We start from the raw sequence: 22,185 nt of genomic DNA on the forward strand, positions 1-22,185 counted from the left end.
AAGCTCGATAACTTTGGCAAACAAACTCCAAGTTTCTTAAACGAAGTGTCAAATTAATCAGCTCGTCGAGATCTTTGAGATGTCACAACAAATGATAATTGCATCTTGTTGCATTTCCAAGAAAAATAGTACTTTATGTGCTCAAACACACAACTTTTGTAACATTTCAAACTTCGAAGCTCGATAACTTCGGCAAACAAACTCCAAGTTTCTTAAACGAAGTGTCAAATTAATCAGCTCCACGAGATCTTTGAGACGTCACAGCAAATCATGATTGCATCTTGTTGCATTTCCAAGAAAAATAGTACTTTATGTGCTCAAACACACAACTTTCGTAACATTTCAAACTTGGAAGCTCGTTAACTTCGACAAATGATCACCAAGTTTCTTAAACGAAGTGTCAAATTAATCAGCTCGTCGAGATCTTTGAGATGTCACAACAAATGATAATTGCATCTTGTTTCATTTCCAAGAAAAATAGTACTTTATGTGCTCAAACACACAACTTTCGTAACATTTCAAACTTCGAAGCTCGATAACTTCGGCAAACAAACTCCAAGTTTCTTAAACGAAGTGTCAAATTAATCAGCTCTACGAGATCTTTGAGACGTCACAACAAATCATGATTGCATCTTGTTGCATTTCCAAGAAAAATAGTACTTTATGTGCTCAAACACACAACTTTCGTAACATTTCAAACTTGGAAGCTCGTTAACTTCGACAAATGATCACCAAGTTTCTTAAACGAAGTGTCAAATTAATCAGCTCGTCGAGATCTTTGAGATGTCACAACAAATGATAATTGCATCTTGTTGCATTTCCAAGAAAAATAGTACTTTATGTGCTCAAACACACAACTTTTGTAACATTTCAAATTTCGAAGCTCGATAACTTCGGCAAACAAACTCCAAGTTTTTTAAACGAAGTGTCAAATTAATCAGCTCCACGAGATCTTTGAGACGTCACAACAAATCATGATTGCATCTTGTTGCATTTCCAAGAAAAATAGTACTTTATGTGCTCAAACACAGAACATTTGTAACATTTCAAATTTCGAAGCTCGATAACTTCAGCAAACAAACTCCAAGTTTCTTAAACGAAGTGTCAAATTAATCAGCTCGTCGAGATCTTTGAGATGTCACAACAAATGATAATTGCATCTTGTTGCATTTCCAAGAAAAATAGTACTTTATGTGCTCAAACACACAACTTTTGTAACATTTCAAACTTCGAAGCTCGATAACTTCGGCAAACAAACTCCAAGTTTCTTAAACGAAGTGTCAAATTAATCAGCTCGTCGAGATCTTTGAGATGTCACAACAAATGATAATTGCATCTTGTTGCATTTCCAAGAAAAATAGTACTTTATGTGCTCAAACACACAACTTTTGTAACATTTCAAACTTCGAAGCTCGATAACTTCGGCAAACAAACTCCAAGTTTCTTAAACGAAGTGTCAAATTAATCAGCTCCACGAGATCTTTGAGACGTCACAACAAATCATGATTGCATCTTGTTGCATTTCCAAGAAAAATAGTACTTTATGTGCTCAAACACACAACTTTCGTAACATTTCAAACTTGGAAGCTCGTTAACTTCGACAAATGATCACCAAGTTTCTTAAACGAAGTGTCAAATTAATCAGCTCGTCGAGATCTTTGAGATGTCACAACAAATGATAATTGCATCTTGTTGCATTTCCAAGAAAAATAGTACTTTATGTGCTCAAACACACAACTTTCGTAACATTTCAAACTTCGAAGCTCGTTAACTTCGACAAATGATCACCAAGTTTCTTAAACGAAGTGTCAAATTAATCAGCTCGTCGAGATCTTTGAGACGTCACAACAAATCATGATTGCATCTTGTTGCATTTCCAAGAAAAATAGTACTTTATGTGCTCAAACACACAACTTTCGTAACATTTCAAACTTTGAAGCTCGTTAACTTCGACAAATGATCACCAAATTTCTTAAACGAAGTGTCAAATTAATCAGCTCCACGAGATCTTTGAGACGTCACAACAAATCATGATTGCATCTTGTTGCATTTCCAAGAAAAATAGTACTTTATGTGCTCAAACACAGAACATTTGTAACATTTCAAATTTCGAAGCTCGATAACTTCGGCAAACAAACTCCAAGTTTTTTAAACGAAGTGTCAAATTAATCAGCTCGTCGAGATCTTTGAGACGTCACAACAAATCATGATTGCATCTTGTTGCATTTCCAAGAAAAATAGTACTTTATGTGCTCAAACACACAACTTTTGTAACATTTCAAACTTCGAAGCTCGATAACTTCGGCAAACAAACTCCAAGTTTCTTAAACGAAGTGTCAAATTAATCAGCTCGTCGAGATCTTTGAGATGTCACAACAAATGATAATTGCATCTTGTTGCATTTCCAAGAAAAATAGTACTTTATGTGCTCAAACACACAACTTTTGTAACATTTCAAACTTCGAAGCTCGATAACTTCGGCAAACAAACTCCAAGTTTCTTAAACGAAGTGTCAAATTAATCAGCTCCACGAGATCTTTGAGACGTCACAACAAATCATGATTGCATCTTGTTGCATTTCCAAGAAAAATAGTACTTTATGTGCTCAAACACACAACTTTCGTAACATTTCAAACTTCGAAGCTCGTTAACTTCGACAAATGATCACCAAGTTTCTTAAACGAAGTGTCAAATTAATCAGCTCGTCGAGATCTTTGAGACGTCACAACAAATCATGATTGCATCTTGTTGCATTTCCAAGAAAAATAGTACTTTATGTGCTCAAACACACAACTTTTGTAACATTTCAAATTTCGAAGCTCGATAACTTCGACAAATGATCACCAAATTTCTTAAACGAAGTGTCAAATTAATCAGCTCGTGGAGATCTTTGAGACGTCACAACAAATCATGATTGCATCTTGTTGCATTTCCAAGAAAAATAGTACTTTATGTGCTCAAACACACAACTTTTGTAACATTTCAAACTTCGAAGCTCGATAACTTCGGCAAACAAACTCCAAGTTTCTTAAACGATGTGTCAAATTAATCAGCTCGTGGAGATCTTTGAGACGTCACAACAAATCATGATTGCATCTTGTTGCATTTCCAAGAAAAATAGTACTTTATGTGCTCAAACACAGAACATTTGTAACATTTCAAATTTCGAAGCTCGATAACTTCGGCAAACAAACTTCAAGTTTCTTAAACGAAGTGTCAAATTAATCAGCTCCACGAGATCTTTGAGACGTCACAACAAATCATGATTGCATCTTGTTGCATTTCCAAGAAAAATAGTACTTTATGTGCTCAAACACACAACTTTCGTAACATTTCAAACTGTGAAGCTCGTTAACTTCGACAAATGATCACGAAATTTCTTAAACGAAGTGTCAAATTAATCAGCTCGTCGAGATCTTTGAGATGTCACAACAAATGATAATTGCATCTTGTTGCATTTCCAAGAAAAATAGTACTTTATGTGCTCAAACACACAACTTTCGTAACATTTCAAACTTCGAAGCTCGTTAACTTCGACAAATGATCACCAAGTTTCTTAAACGAAGTGTCAAATTAATCAGCTCGTCGAGATCTTTGAGACGTCACAACAAATCATGATTGCATCTTGTTGCATTTCCAAGAAAAATAGTACTTTATGTGCTCAAACACACAACTTTCGTAACATTTCAAACTTCGAAGCTCGATAACTTCGGCAAACAAACTCCAAGTTTCTTAAACGATGTGTCAAATTAATCAGCTCGTGGAGATCTTTGAGACGTCACAACAAATCATGATTGCATCTTGTTGCATTTCCAAGAAAAATAGTACTTTATGTGCTCAAACACAGAACATTTGTAACATTTCAAATTTCGAAGCTCGATAACTTCGGCAAACAAACTTCAAGTTTCTTAAACGAAGTGTCAAATTAATCAGCTCCACGAGATCTTTGAGACGTCACAACAAATCATGATTGCATCTTGTTGCATTTCCAAGAAAAATAGTACTTTATGTGCTCAAACACACAACTTTCGTAACATTTCAAACTGTGAAGCTCGTTAACTTCGACAAATGATCACGAAATTTCTTAAACGAAGTGTCAAATTAATCAGCTCGTCGAGATCTTTGAGATGTCACAACAAATGATAATTGCATCTTGTTGCATTTCCAAGAAAAATAGTACTTTATGTGCTCAAACACACAACTTTTGTAACATTTCAAATTTCGAAGCTCGATAACTTCAGCAAACAAACTCCAAGTTTCTTAAACGAAGTGTCAAATTAATCAGCTCGTCGAGATCTTTGAGATGTCACAACAAATGATAATTGCATCTTGTTGCATTTCCAAGAAAAATAGTACTTTATGTGCTCAAACACACAACTTTCGTAACATTTCAAACTTCGAAGCTCGATAACTTCGGCAAACAAACTCCAAGTTTCTTAAACGAAGTGTCAAATTAATCAGCTCGTCGAGATCTTTGAGATGTCACAACAAATGATAATTGCATCTTGTTGCATTTCCAAGAAAAATAGTACTTTATGTGCTCAAACACACAACTTTTGTAACATTTCAAACTTCGAAGCTCGATAACTTCGGCAAACAAACTCCAAGTTTCTTAAACGAAGTGTCAAATTAATCAGCTCCACGAGATCTTTGAGACGTCACAACAAATCATGATTGCATCTTGTTGCATTTCCAAGAAAAATAGTACTTTATGTGCTCAAACACACAACTTTCGTAACATTTCAAACTTGGAAGCTCGTTAACTTCGACAAATGATCACCAAGTTTCTTAAACGAAGTGTCAAATTAATCAGCTCGTCGAGATCTTTGAGATGTCACAACAAATGATAATTGCATCTTGTTGCATTTCCAAGAAAAATAGTACTTTATGTGCTCAAACACACAACTTTCGTAACATTTCAAACTTCGAAGCTCGTTAACTTCGACAAATGATCACCAAGTTTCTTAAACGAAGTGTCAAATTAATCAGCTCGTCGAGATCTTTGAGACGTCACAACAAATCATGATTGCATCTTGTTGCATTTCCAAGAAAAATAGTACTTTATGTGCTCAAACACACAACTTTCGTAACATTTCAAACTTTGAAGCTCGTTAACTTCGACAAATGATCACCAAATTTCTTAAACGAAGTGTCAAATTAATCAGCTCCACGAGATCTTTGAGACGTCACAACAAATCATGATTGCATCTTGTTGCATTTCCAAGAAAAATAGTACTTTATGTGCTCAAACACAGAACATTTGTAACATTTCAAATTTCGAAGCTCGATAACTTCGGCAAACAAACTCCAAGTTTTTTAAACGAAGTGTCAAATTAATCAGCTCGTCGAGATCTTTGAGACGTCACAACAAATCATGATTGCATCTTGTTGCATTTCCAAGAAAAATAGTACTTTATGTGCTCAAACACACAACTTTTGTAACATTTCAAACTTCGAAGCTCGATAACTTCGGCAAACAAACTCCAAGTTTCTTAAACGAAGTGTCAAATTAATCAGCTCGTCGAGATCTTTGAGATGTCACAACAAATGATAATTGCATCTTGTTGCATTTCCAAGAAAAATAGTACTTTATGTGCTCAAACACACAACTTTTGTAACATTTCAAATTTCGAAGCTCGATAACTTCAGCAAACAAACTCCAAGTTTCTTAAACGAAGTGTCAAATTAATCAGCTCGTCGAGATCTTTGAGATGTCACAACAAATGATAATTGCATCTTGTTGCATTTCCAAGAAAAATAGTACTTTATGTGCTCAAACACACAACTTTTGTAACATTTCAAACTTCGAAGCTCGATAACTTCGGCAAACAAACTCCAAGTTTCTTAAACGATGTGTCAAATTAATCAGCTCGTGGAGATCTTTGAGACGTCACAACAAATCATGATTGCATCTTGTTGCATTTCCAAGAAAAATAGTACTTTATGTGCTCAAACACAGAACATTTGTAACATTTCAAATTTCGAAGCTCGATAACTTCGGCAAACAAACTTCAAGTTTCTTAAACGAAGTGTCAAATTAATCAGCTCCACGAGATCTTTGAGACGTCACAACAAATCATGATTGCATCTTGTTGCATTTCCAAGAAAAATAGTACTTTATGTGCTCAAACACACAACTTTCGTAACATTTCAAACTGTGAAGCTCGTTAACTTCGACAAATGATCACGAAATTTCTTAAACGAAGTGTCAAATTAATCAGCTCGTCGAGATCTTTGAGATGTCACAACAAATGATAATTGCATCTTGTTGCATTTCCAAGAAAAATAGTACTTTATGTGCTCAAACACACAACTTTTGTAACATTTCAAATTTCGAAGCTCGATAACTTCAGCAAACAAACTCCAAGTTTCTTAAACGAAGTGTCAAATTAATCAGCTCGTCGAGATCTTTGAGATGTCACAACAAATGATAATTGCATCTTGTTGCATTTCCAAGAAAAATAGTACTTTATGTCCTCAAACACACAACTTTCGTAACATTTCAAACTTCGAAGCTCGATAACTTCGGCAAACAAACTCCAAGTTTCTTAAACGAAGTGTCAAATTAATCAGCTCGTCGAGATCTTTGAGATGTCACAACAAATGATAATTGCATCTTGTTGCATTTCCAAGAAAAATAGTACTTTATGTGCTCAAACACACAACTTTTGTAACATTTCAAACTTCGAAGCTCGATAACTTCGGCAAACAAACTCCAAGTTTCTTAAACGAAGTGTCAAATTAATCAGCTCCACGAGATCTTTGAGACGTCACAACAAATCATGATTGCATCTTGTTGCATTTCCAAGAAAAATAGTACTTTATGTGCTCAAACACACAACTTTCGTAACATTTCAAACTTGGAAGCTCGTTAACTTCGACAAATGATCACCAAGTTTCTTAAACGAAGTGTCAAATTAATCAGCTCGTCGAGATCTTTGAGATGTCACAACAAATGATAATTGCATCTTGTTGCATTTCCAAGAAAAATAGTACTTTATGTGCTCAAACACACAACTTTCGTAACATTTCAAACTTCGAAGCTCGTTAACTTCGACAAATGATCACCAAGTTTCTTAAACGAAGTGTCAAATTAATCAGCTCGTCGAGATCTTTGAGACGTCACAACAAATCATGATTGCATCTTGTTGCATTTCCAAGAAAAATAGTACTTTATGTGCTCAAACACACAACTTTCGTAACATTTCAAACTTTGAAGCTCGTTAACTTCGACAAATGATCACCAAATTTCTTAAACGAAGTGTCAAATTAATCAGCTCCACGAGATCTTTGAGACGTCACAACAAATCATGATTGCATCTTGTTGCATTTCCAAGAAAAATAGTACTTTATGTGCTCAAACACAGAACATTTGTAACATTTCAAATTTCGAAGCTCGATAACTTCGGCAAACAAACTCCAAGTTTTTTAAACGAAGTGTCAAATTAATCAGCTCGTCGAGATCTTTGAGACGTCACAACAAATCATGATTGCATCTTGTTGCATTTCCAAGAAAAATAGTACTTTATGTGCTCAAACACACAACTTTTGTAACATTTCAAACTTCGAAGCTCGATAACTTCGGCAAACAAACTCCAAGTTTCTTAAACGAAGTGTCAAATTAATCAGCTCGTCGAGATCTTTGAGATGTCACAACAAATGATAATTGCATCTTGTTGCATTTCCAAGAAAAATAGTACTTTATGTGCTCAAACACACAACTTTTGTAACATTTCAAACTTCGAAGCTCGATAACTTCGGCAAACAAACTCCAAGTTTCTTAAACGAAGTGTCAAATTAATCAGCTCCACGAGATCTTTGAGACGTCACAACAAATCATGATTGCATCTTGTTGCATTTCCAAGAAAAATAGTACTTTATGTGCTCAAACACACAACTTTCGTAACATTTCAAACTTCGAAGCTCGTTAACTTCGACAAATGATCACCAAGTTTCTTAAACGAAGTGTCAAATTAATCAGCTCGTCGAGATCTTTGAGACGTCACAACAAATCATGATTGCATCTTGTTGCATTTCCAAGAAAAATAGTACTTTATGTGCTCAAACACACAACTTTTGTAACATTTCAAATTTCGAAGCTCGATAACTTCGACAAATGATCACCAAATTTCTTAAACGAAGTGTCAAATTAATCAACTCGTGGAGATCTTTGAGACGTCACAACAAATCATGATTGCATCTTGTTGCATTTCCAAGAAAAATAGTACTTTATGTGCTCAAACACACAACTTTTGTAACATTTCAAACTTCGAAGCTCGATAACTTCGGCAAACAAACTCCAAGTTTCTTAAACGATGTGTCAAATTAATCAGCTCGTGGAGATCTTTGAGACGTCACAACAAATCATGATTGCATCTTGTTGCATTTCCAAGAAAAATAGTACTTTATGTGCTCAAACACAGAACATTTGTAACATTTCAAATTTCGAAGCTCGATAACTTCGGCAAACAAACTTCAAGTTTCTTAAACGAAGTGTCAAATTAATCAGCTCCACGAGATCTTTGAGACGTCACAACAAATCATGATTGCATCTTGTTGCATTTCCAAGAAAAATAGTACTTTATGTGCTCAAACACACAACTTTCGTAACATTTCAAACTGTGAAGCTCGTTAACTTCGACAAATGATCACGAAATTTCTTAAACGAAGTGTCAAATTAATCACCTCCACGAGATTTTTGAGACGTCACAACAAATCATGATTGCATCTTGTTGCATTTCCAAGAAAAATAGTACTTTATGTGCTCAAACACACAACTTTCGTAACATTTCAAACTTGGAAGCTCGTTAACTTCGACAAATGATCACCAAATTTCTTAAACGAAGTGTCAAATTAATCAGCTCCACGAGATCTTTGAGACGTCACAACAAATCATGATTGCATCTTGTTGCATTTCCAAGAAAAATAGTACTTTATGTGCTCAAACACACAACTTTTGTAACATTTCAAACTTCGAAGCTCGATAACTTCGGCAAACAAACTCCAAGTTTCTTAAACGAGGTGTCAAATTAATCAGCTCGTCGAGATCTTTGAGACGTCACAACAAATCATGATTGCATCTTGTTGCATTTCCAAGAAAAATAGTACTTTATGTGCTCAAACACAGAACATTTGTAACATTTCAAATTTCGAAGCTCGATAACTTCGGCAAACAAACTTCAAGTTTCTTAAACGAAGTGTCAAATTAATCAGCTCCACGAGATCTTTGAGACGTCACAACAAATCATGATTGCATCTTGTTGCATTTCCAAGAAAAATAGTACTTTATGTGCTCCAACACACAACTTTCGTAACATTTCAAACTGTGAAGCTCGTTAACTTCGACAAATGATCACGAAATTTCTTAAACGAAGTGTCAAATTAATCACCTCCACGAGATTTTTGAGACGTCACAACAAATCATGATTGCATCTTGTTGCATTTCCAAGAAAAATAGTACTTTATGTGCACAAACACACAACTTTTGTAACATTTCAAACTTCGAAGCTCGATAACTTCGGCAAACAAACTTCAAGTTTCTTAAACGATGTGTCAAATTAATCACCTCGTCGAGATCTTTGAGACGTCACAACAAATCATGATTGCATCTTGTTGCATTTCCAAGAAAAATAGTACTTTATGTGCTCAAACACAGAACATTTGTAACATTTCAAATTTCGAAGCTCGATAACTTCGGCAAACAAACTTCAAGTTTCTTAAACGAGGTGTAAAATTAATCAGCTCGTCGAGATCTTTGAGACGTCACAACAAATCATGATTGCATCTTGTTGCATTTCCAAGAAAAATAGTACTTTATGTGCTCAAACACACAACTTTTGTAACATTTCAAACTTCGAAGCTCGATAACTTCGGCAAACAAACTCCAAGTTTCTTAAGCGAGGTGTCAAATTAATCAGCTCGTCGAGATCTTTGAGACGTCACAACAAATGATAATTGCATCTTGTTGCATTTCCAAGAAAAATAGTACTTTATGTGCTCAAACACAAACCACAAAAAAATTCTGCACGTGAATAATGTAACCATTATTAACTCGGAGAATAGGGCATTTATTTGAGAATCCTTTTGTCGCCAAAATGAAAGAATTGGCAAAACTAAGCAGGGGAAAGTCTAATGAAACCGTTTTTCGCGCTCGTTACCACTACCCATCGAAAGAATACGAGGAAACCGCGTCGGAAAAAACTAGCGCGAAACACCGAATCCTTCGCTGGCATCGATGATATATCCCCCGGGACGGTTCCGGGTCGGCGTGGGAATAGGGAGAGAGATCGAGGTTTTTTAGTGGGTAGGCGCAGCTGGCGAATCCCACACTATCCAGCCGCCCGGTCATCAGGCTGGATGTCTTTTGAAGATTTTCCTCGAAAAAAAAAAAAAAAAAAAAAAATGTGCTCAAACACACAACTTTCGTAACATTTCAAACTTGGAAGCTCGTTAACTTCGACAAATGATCACCAAGTTTCTTAAACGAAGTGTCACATTAATCAGCTCCACGAGATATTTGAGACGTCACAACAAATCATGATTGCATCTTGTTGCATTTCCAAGAAAAATAGTACTTTATGTGCTCAAACACACAACATTCGTAACATTTCAAACTTTGAAGCTCGTTAACTTCGACAAATGATCTCCAAATTTCTTAAACGAAGTGTCACATTAATCAGCTCCACGAGATCTTTGAGACGTCACAACAAATCATGATTGCATCTTGTTGCATTTCCAAGAAAAATAGTACTTTATGTGCTCAAACACACAACTTTTGTAACATTTCAAATTTCGAAGCTCGATAACTTCAACAAACAAACTCCAAGTTTCTTAAACGAAGTGTCAAATTAATCAGCTCGTCGAGATCTTTGAGACGTCACAACAAATCATGATTGCATCTTGTTGCATTTCCAAGAAAAATAGTACTTTATGTGCTCAAACATACAACTTTCGTAACATTTCAAACTTTGAAGCTCGTTAACTTCGACAAATGATCACCAAATTTCTTAAACGAAGTGTCAAATTAATCAGCTCCACGAGATCTTTGAGACGTCACAACAAATCATGATTGCATCTTGTTGCATTTCCAAGAAAAATAGTACTTTATGTGCTCAAACACACAACTTTTGTAACATTTCAAATTTCGAAGCTCGATAACTTCGACAAATGATCACCAAATTTCTTAAACGAAGTGTCAAATTAATCAGCTCGTCGAGATCTTTGAGACATCACAACAAATCATGATTGCATCTTGTTGCATTTCCAAGAAAAATAGTACTTTATGTGCTCAAACACAGAACATTTGTAACATTTCAAATTTCGAAGCTCGATAACTTCGGCAAACAAACTTCAAGTTTCTTAAACGAAGTGTCAAATTAATCAGCTCCACGAGATCTTTGAGACGTCACAACAAATCATGATTGCATCTTGTTGCATTTCCAAGAAAAATAGTACTTTATGTGCTCAAACACAGAACATTTGTAACATTTCAAATTTCGAAGCTCGATAACTTCGGCAAACAAACTTCAAGTTTCTTAAACGAAGTGTCAAATTAATCAGCTCCACGAGATCTTTGAGACGTCACAACAAATCATGATTGCATCTTGTTGCATTTCCAAGAAAAATAGTACTTTTTGTGCTCAAACACACAACTTTCGTAACATTTCAAACTGTGAAGCTCGTTAACTTCGACAAATGATCACCAAATTTCTTAAACGAAGTGTCAAATTAATCAGCTCCACGAGATTTTTGAGACGTCACAACAAATCATGATTGCATCTTGTTGCATTTCCAAGAAAAATAGTACTTTATGTGCTCAAACACACAACTTTTGTAACATTTCAAACTTCGAAGCTCGATAACTTCGGCAAACAAACTCCAAGTTTCTTAAACGAAGAGTCAAATTAATCAGCTCCACGACATCTTTGAGACGTCACAACAAATCATGATTGCATCTTGTTGCATTCCCGAGAAAATTAGTACTTTGTGTGCTCAAACACACAACTTTAGTAACATTTCAAACTTCGAAGCTCGATAACTTCTGCAAAAAAACTCCAAGTTTCTTAAACGAGGTGTCAAATTAATCAGCTCGTCGAGATCTTTGAGTCGTCACAACAAATCATGATTGCATCTTGTTGCATTTCCAAGAAAAATAGTACTTTATGTGCTCAAACACACAACTTTTGTAACATTTCAAATTTCGAAGCTCGATAACTTCGGCAAACAAACTTCAAGTTTCTTAAACGAAGTGTCAAATTAATCAGCTCCACGAGATCTTTGAGACGTCACAACAAATCATGATTGCATTTTGTTGCATTTCCAAGAAAAATAGTAGTTTATGTACTCAAACACACAACTATTGTAACATTTCAAACTTCGAAGCTCGATAATTTCGGCAAATGATCACCAAATTTCTTAAACGAAGTGTCAAATTAATCAGCTCCACGAGATATTTGATACGTCACAATAAATCATGATTGCATTTTGTTGCATTTCCAAGAAAAATAGTACTTTATGTACTCAAACACACAACTATTGTAACATTTCAAACTTCGAAGCTCGATAACTTCGGCAAACAAACTCCAAGTTTCTTAAACGAAGAGTCAAATTAATCAGCTCCACGAGATCTTTGAGACGTCACAACAAATCATGATTGCATCTTGTTGCATTCCCGAGAAAATTAGTACTTTGTGTGCTCAAACACACAACTTTAGTAACATTTCAAACTTCGAAGCTCGATAACATTGGCAAATGATCACCAAATTTCTTAAACGAAGTGTCAAATTAATCAGCTCCACGAGATCTTTGAGACGTCACGACAATTCATGATTGCATCATGTTGCATTTCCAAGAAAAATAGTACTTTGTGTGCTCAAACACACAACTATTGTAACATTTCAAACTTCGAAGCTCGATAACTTCGGCAAATGATCACCAAATTTCTTAAACGAAGTGTCAAATTAATCAGCTCCACGAGATATTTGAGACGACACAATAATTCATGATTGCATCTTGTTGCATTTCCAAGAAAAATAGTACTTTATGTGCTCAAACACACAACTTTTGTAACATTTCAAACTTCGAAGCTCGATAACTTCGGCAAACAAACTCCAAGTTTCTTAAACGAAGAGTCAAATTAATCAGCTCCACGACATCTTTGAGACGTCACAACAAATCATGATTGCATCTTGTTGCATTCCCGAGAAAATTAGTACTTTGTGTGCTCAAACACACAACTTTAGTAACATTTCAAACTTCGAAGCTCGATAACATTGACAAATGATCACCAAATTTCTTAAACGAAGTGTCAAATTAATCAGCTCCACGAGATCTTTGAGACGTCACGACAATTCATGATTGCATCATGTTGCATTTCCAAGAAAAATAGTACTTTGTGTGCTCAAACACACAACTATTGTAACATTTCAAACTTCGAAGCTCGATAACTTCGGCAAATGATCACCAAATTTCTTAAACGAAGTGTCAAATTAATCAGCTCCACGAGATATTTGAGACGACACAATAATTCATGATTGCATTTTGTTGCATTTCCAAGAAAAATAGTACTTTATGTACTCAAACACACAACTATTGTAACATTTAAAACTTCGAAGCTCGATAACTTCGGCAAACAAACTCCAAGTTTCTTAAACGAAGAGTCAAATTAATCAGCTCCACGACATCTTTGAGACGTCACAACAAATCATGATTGCATCTTGTTGCATTCCCGAGAAAATTAGTACTTTGTGTGCTCAAACACACAACTTTAGTAACATTTCAAACTTCGAAGCTCGATAACTTCTGCAAAAAAACTCCAAGTTTCTTAAACGAGGTGTCAAATTAATCAGCTCGTCGAGATCTTTGAGTCGTCACAACAAATCATGATTGCATCTTGTTGCATTTCCAAGAAAAATAGTACTTTATGTGCTCAAACACACAACTTTTGTAACATTTCAAATTTCGAAGCTCGATAACTTCGGCAAACAAACTTCAAGTTTCTTAAACGAAGTGTCAAATTAATCAGCTCCACGAGATCTTTGAGACGTCACAACAAATCATGATTGCATTTTGTTGCATTTCCAAGAAAAATAGTAGTTTATGTACTCAAACACACAACTATTGTAACATTTCAAACTTCGAAGCTCGATAATTTCGGCAAATGATCACCAAATTTCTTAAACGAAGTGTCAAATTAATCAGCTCCACGAGATATTTGATACGTCACAATAAATCATGATTGCATTTTGTTGCATTTCCAAGAAAAATAGTACTTTATGTACTCAAACACACAACTATTGTAACATTTCAAACTTCGAAGCTCGATAACTTCGGCAAACAAACTCCAAGTTTCTTAAACGAAGAGTCAAATTAATCAGCTCCACGAGATCTTTGAGACGTCACAACAAATCATGATTGCATCTTGTTGCATTCCCGAGAAAATTAGTACTTTGTGTGCTCAAACACACAACTTTAGTAACATTTCAAACTTCGAAGCTCGATAACATTGGCAAATGATCACCAAATTTCTTAAACGAAGTGTCAAATTAATCAGCTCCACGAGATCTTTGAGACGTCACGACAATTCATGATTGCATCATGTTGCATTTCCAAGAAAAATAGTACTTTGTGTGCTCAAACACACAACTATTGTAACATTTCAAACTTCGAAGCTCGATAACTTCGGCAAATGATCACCAAATTTCTTAAACGAAGTGTCAAATTAATCAGCTCCACGAGATATTTGAGACGACACAATAATTCATGATTGCATCTTGTTGCATTTCCAAGAAAAATAGTACTTTATGTGCTCAAACACACAACTTTTGTAACATTTCAAACTTCGAAGCTCGATAACTTCGGCAAACAAACTCCAAGTTTCTTAAACGAAGAGTCAAATTAATCAGCTCCACGACATCTTTGAGACGTCACAACAAATCATGATTGCATCTTGTTGCATTCCCGAGAAAATTAGTACTTTGTGTGCTCAAACACACAACTTTAGTAACATTTCAAACTTCGAAGCTCGATAACATTGGCAAATGATCACCAAATTTCTTAAACGAAGTGTCAAATTAATCAGCTCCACGAGATCTTTGAGACGTCACGACAATTCATGATTGCATCATGTTGCATTTCCAAGAAAAATAGTACTTTGTGTGCTCAAACACACAACTATTGTAACATTTCAAACTTCGAAGCTCGATAACTTCGGCAAATGATCACCAAATTTCTTAAACGAAGTGTCAAATTAATCAGCTCCACGAGATATTTGAGACGACACAATAATTCATGATTGCATTTTGTTGCATTTCCAAGAAAAATAGTACTTTATGTACTCAAACACACAACTATTGTAACATTTAAAACTTCGAAGCTCGATAACTTCGGCAAACAAACTCCAAGTTTCTTAAACGAAGAGTCAAATTAATCAGCTCCACGACATCTTTGAGACGTCACAACAAATCATGATTGCATCTTGTTGCATTCCCGAGAAAATTAGTACTTTGTGTGCTCAAACACACAACTTTAGTAACATTTCAAACTTCGAAGCTCGATAACTTCTGCAAAAAAACTCCAAGTTTCTTAAACGAGGTGTCAAATTAATCAGCTCGTCGAGATCTTTGAGTCGTCACAACAAATCATGATTGCATCTTGTTGCATTTCCAAGAAAAATAGTACTTTATGTGCTCAAACACACAACTTTTGTAACATTTCAAATTTCGAAGCTCGATAACTTCGGCAAACAAACTTCAAGTTTCTTAAACGAAGTGTCAAATTAATCAGCTCCACGAGATCTTTGAGACGTCACAACAAATCATGATTGCATTTTGTTGCATTTCCAAGAAAAATAGTAGTTTATGTACTCAAACACACAACTATTGTAACATTTCAAACTTCGAAGCTCGATAATTTCGGCAAATGATCACCAAATTTCTTAAACGAAGTGTCAAATTAATCAGCTCCACGAGATATTTGATACGTCACAATAAATCATGATTGCATTTTGTTGCATTTCCAAGAAAAATAGTACTTTATGTACTCAAACACACAACTATTGTAACATTTCAAACTTCGAAGCTCGATAACTTCGGCAAACAAACTCCAAGTTTCTTAAACGAAGAGTCAAATTAATCAGCTCCACGAGATCTTTGAGACGTCACAACAAATCATGATTGCATCTTGTTGCATTCCCGAGAAAATTAGTACTTTGTGTGCTCAAACACACAACTTTAGTAACATTTCAAACTTCGAAGCTCGATAACATTGGCAAATGATCACCAAATTTCTTAAACGAAGTGTCAAATTAATCAGCTCCACGAGATCTTTGAGACGTCACGACAATTCATGATTGCATCATGTTGCATTTCCAAGAAAAATAGTACTTTGTGTGCTCAAACACACAACTATTGTAACATTTCAAACTTCGAAGCTCGATAACTTCGGCAAATGATCACCAAATTTCTTAAACGAAGTGTCAAATTAATCAGCTCCACGAGATATTTGAGACGACACAATAATTCATGATTGCATTTTGTTGCATTTCCAAGAAAAATAGTACTTTATGTACTCAAACACACAACTATTGTAACATTTAAAACTTCGAAGCTCGATAACTTCGGCAAACAAACTCCAAGTTTCTTAAACGAAGAGTCAAATTAATCAGCTCCACGACATCTTTGAGACGTCACAACAAATCATGATTGCATCTTGTTGCATTCCCGAGAAAATTAGTACTTTGTGTGCTCAAACACACAACTTTAGTAACATTTCAAACTTCGAAGCTCGATAACTTCTGCAAAAAAACTCCAAGTTTCTTAAACGAGGTGTCAAATTAATCAGCTCGTCGAGATCTTTGAGTCGTCACAACAAATCATGATTGCATCTTGTTGCATTTCCAAGAAAAATAGTACTTTATGTGCTCAAACACACAACTTTTGTAACATTTCAAATTTCGAAGCTCGATAACTTCGGCAAACAAACTTCAAGTTTCTTAAACGAAGTGTCAAATTAATCAGCTCCACGAGATCTTTGAGCCGTCACAACAAATCATGATTGCATCTTGTTGCATTTCCAAGAAAAATAGTACTTTATGTGCTCAAACACACAACTTTTGTAACATTTCAAACTTCGAAGCTCGATAACTTCAGCAAACAAACTCCAAGTTTCTTAAACGAAGTGTCAAATTAATCAGCTCGTCGAGATCTTTGAGACGTCACAACAAATCATGATTGCATCTTGTTGCATTTCCAAGAAAAATAGTACTTTATGTGCTTAAACACACAACTTTCGTAACATTTCAAACTTTGAAGCTCGTTAACTTCGACAAATGATCACCAAATTTCATAAACGATATGTCAAATTAATCAGCTCCACGAGATCTTTGAGACGTCACAACAAATCATGATTGCATCTTGTTGCATTTCCGAGAAAAATAGTACTTTGTGTGATCAAACACACAACTTTCGTAACATTTCAAAATTCGAATCTCGATAACATTGGCAAATGATCACCAAATTTCTTAAACGAAGTGTCAAATTAATCAGCTCCACGAGATCTTTGAGACGTCACAACAAATCATGATTGCATCTTGTTGCATTTCCGAGAAAAATAGTACTTTGTGTGATCAAACACACAACTTTCGTAACATTTCAAACTTCGAAGCTCGATAACTTCGGCAAATGATCACCACATTTCTTAAACGAAGTGTCAAATTAATCAGCTCCACGCGATCTTTGAGACGTCACAACAAATCATGATTGCATCTTGTTGCATTTCCAAGAAAAATAGTACTATATGTGCTCGAACACAGAACATTTGTAACATTTCGAATTTCGAAGCTCGATAACTTCGACAAACAAACTCCAAGTTTCTTAAACGAAGTGTCAAATTAATCAGCTCCACGAGATCTTTGAGACGTCACAACAAATCATGATTGCATCTTGTTGCATTTCCAAGAAAAATAGTACTTTATGTGCTCAAACACACAACTTTCGTAACATTTCAAACTTCGAAGCTCGGTAACTTCGGCAAATGATCACCAAATTTCTTAAACGAAGTGTCAAATTAATCACCTCCACGAGATTTTTGAGACGTCACAACAAATCATGATTGCATCTTGTTGCATTTCCAAGACAAATAGTACTTTATATGTTCAAACACACAACTTTTGTAACATTTCAAACTTCGAAGCTCGATAACTTCGGCAAATGATCACCAAATTTCTTAAACGAAGTGTCAAATTAATCAGCTCCACGAGATATTTGAGACGTCACAATAAATCATGATTGCATTTTGTTGCATTTCCAAGAAAAATAGTAGTTTATGTACTCAAACACACAACTATTGTAACATTTCAAACTTCGAAGCTCGATAATTTCGGCAAATGATCACCAAATTTCTTAAACGAAGTGTCAAATTAATCAGCTCCACGAGATATTTGATACGTCACAATAAATCATGATTGCATTTTGTTGCATTTCCAAGAAAAATAGTACTTTATGTACTCAAACACACAACTATTGTAACATTTCAAACTTCGAAGCTCGATAACTTCGGCAAACAAACTCCAAGTTTCTTAAACGAAGAGTCAAATTAATCAGCTCCACGAGATCTTTGAGACGTCACAACAAATCATGATTGCATCTTGTTGCATTCCCGAGAAAATTAGTACTTTGTGTGCTCAAACACACAACTTTAGTAACATTTCAAACTTCGAAGCTCGATAACATTGGCAAATGATCACCAAATTTCTTAAACGAAGTGTCAAATTAATCAGCTCCACGAGATCTTTGAGACGTCACGACAATTCATGATTGCATCATGTTGCATTTCCAAGAAAAATAGTACTTTGTGTGCTCAAACACACAACTATTGTAACATTTCAAACTTCGAAGCTCGATAACTTCGGCAAATGATCACCAAATTTCTTAAACGAAGTGTCAAATTAATCAGCTCCACGAGATATTTGAGACGACACAATAATTCATGATTGCATTTTGTTGCATTTCCAAGAAAAATAGTACTTTATGTACTCAAACACACAACTATTGTAACATTTAAAACTTCGAAGCTCGATAACTTCGGCAAACAAACTCCAAGTTTCTTAAACGAAGAGTCAAATTAATCAGCTCCACGACATCTTTGAGACGTCACAACAAATCATGATTGCATCTTGTTGCATTTCCGAGAAAAATAGTACTTTGTGTGATCAAACACACAACTTTCGTAACATTTCAAACTTCGAAGCTCGATAACTTCGGCAAATGATCACCACATTTCTTAAACGAAGTGTCAAATTAATCAGCTCCACGCGATCTTTGAGACGTCACAACAAATCATGATTGCATCTTGTTGCATTTCCAAGAAAAATAGTACTATATGTGCTCGAACACAGAACATTTGTAACATTTCGAATTTCGAAGCTCGATAACTTCGACAAACAAACTCCAAGTTTCTTAAACGAAGTGTCAAATTAATCAGCTCCACGAGATCTTTGAGACGTCACAACAAATCATGATTGCATCTTGTTGCATTTCCAAGAAAAATAGTACTTTATGTGCTCAAACACACAACTTTCGTAACATTTCAAACTTCGAAGCTCGGTAACTTCGGCAAATGATCACCAAATTTCTTAAACGAAGTGTCAAATTAATCACCTCCACGAGATTTTTGAGACGTCACAACAAATCATGATTGCATCTTGTTGCATTTCCAAGACAAATAGTACTTTATATGTTCAAACACACAACTTTTGTAACATTTCAAACTTCGAAGCTCGATAACTTCGGCAAATGATCACCAAATTTCTTAAACGAAGTGTCAAATTAATCAGCTCCACGAGATATTTGAGACGTCACAATAAATCATGATTGCATTTTGTTGCATTTCCAAGAAAAATAGTAGTTTATGTACTCAAACACACAACTATTGTAACATTTCAAACTTCGAAGCTCGATAATTTCGGCAAATGATCACCAAATTTCTTAAACGAAGTGTCAAATTAATCAGCTCCACGAGATATTTGATACGTCACAATAAATCATGATTGCATTTTGTTGCATTTCCAAGAAAAATAGTACTTTATGTACTCAAACACACAACTATTGTAACATTTCAAACTTCGAAGCTCGATAACTTCGGCAAACAAACTCCAAGTTTCTTAAACGAAGAGTCAAATTAATCAGCTCCACGAGATCTTTGAGACGTCACAACAAATCATGATTGCATCTTGTTGCATTCCCGAGAAAATTAGTACTTTGTGTGCTCAAACACACAACTTTAGTAACATTTCAAACTTCGAAGCTCGATAACATTGGCAAATGATCACCAAATTTCTTAAACGAAGTGTCAAATTAATCAGCTCCACGAGATCTTTGAGACGTCACAACAAATCATGATTGCATTTTGTTGCATTTCCAAGAAAAATAGTAGTTTATGTACTCAAACACACAACTATTGTAACATTTCAAACTTCGAAGCTCGATAATTTCGGCAAATGATCACCAAATTTCTTAAACGAAGTGTCAAATTAATCAGCTCCACGAGATATTTGATACGTCACAATAAATCATGATTGCATTTTGTTGCATTTCCAAGAAAAATAGTACTTTATGTACTCAAACACACAACTATTGTAACATTTCAAACTTCGAAGCTCGATAACTTCGGCAAACAAACTCCAAGTTTCTTAAACGAAGAGTCAAATTAATCAGCTCCACGAGATCTTTGAGACGTCACAACAAATCATGATTGCATCTTGTTGCATTCCCGAGAAAATTAGTACTTTGTGTGCTCAAACACACAACTTTAGTAACATTTCAAACTTCGAAGCTCGATAACATTGGCAAATGATCACCAAATTTCTTAAACGAAGTGTCAAATTAATCAGCTCCACGAGATCTTTGAGACGTCACGACAATTCATGATTGCATCATGTTGCATTTCCAAGAAAAATAGTACTTTGTGTGCTCAAACACACAACTATTGTAACATTTCAAACTTCGAAGCTCGATAACTTCGGCAAATGATCACCAAATTTCTTAAACGAAGTGTCAAATTAATCAGCTCCACGAGATATTTGAGACGACACAATAATTCATGATTGCATTTTGTTGCATTTCCAAGAAAAATAGTACTTTATGTACTCAAACACACAACTATTGTAACATTTAAAACTTCGAAGCTCGATAACTTCGGCAAACAAACTCCAAGTTTCTTAAACGAAGAGTCAAATTAATCAGCTCCACGACATCTTTGAGACGTCACAACAAATCATGATTGCATCTTGTTGCATTCCCGAGAAAATTAGTACTTTGTGTGCTCAAACACACAACTTTAGTAACATTTCAAACTTCGAAGCTCGATAACTTCTGCAAAAAAACTCCAAGTTTCTTAAACGAGGTGTCAAATTAATCAGCTCGTCGAGATCTTTGAGTCGTCACAACAAATCATGATTGCATCTTGTTGCATTTCCAAGAAAAATAGTACTTTATGTGCTCAAACACACAACTTTTGTAACATTTCAAATTTCGAAGCTCGATAACTTCGGCAAACAAACTTCAAGTTTCTTAAACGAAGTGTCAAATTAATCAGCTCCACGAGATCTTTGAGCCGTCACAACAAATCATGATTGCATCTTGTTGCATTTCCAAGAAAAATAGTACTTTATGTGCTCAAACACACAACTTTTGTAACATTTCAAACTTCGAAGCTCGATAACTTCAGCAAACAAACTCCAAGTTTCTTAAACGAAGTGTCAAATTAATCAGCTCGTCGAGATCTTTGAGACGTCACAACAAATCATGATTGCATCTTGTTGCATTTCCAAGAAAAATAGTACTTTATGTGCTTAAACACACAACTTTCGTAACATTTCAAACTTTGAAGCTCGTTAACTTCGACAAATGATCACCAAATTTCATAAACGATATGTCAAATTAATCAGCTCCACGAGATCTTTGAGACGTCACAACAAATCATGATTGCATCTTGTTGCATTTCCGAGAAAAATAGTACTTTGTGTGATCAAACACACAACTTTCGTAACATTTCAAAATTCGAATCTCGATAACATTGGCAAATGATCACCAAATTTCTTAAACGAAGTGTCAAATTAATCAGCTCCACGAGATCTTTGAGACGTCACAACAAATCATGATTGCATCTTGTTGCATTTCCGAGAAAAAT

The sequence above is a fragment of the Euwallacea fornicatus genome, unplaced genomic scaffold (assembly GCF_040115645.1).
Source record: "Euwallacea fornicatus isolate EFF26 unplaced genomic scaffold, ASM4011564v1 scaffold_61, whole genome shotgun sequence".
Taxonomy (NCBI): domain Eukaryota; kingdom Metazoa; phylum Arthropoda; class Insecta; order Coleoptera; family Curculionidae; genus Euwallacea; species Euwallacea fornicatus.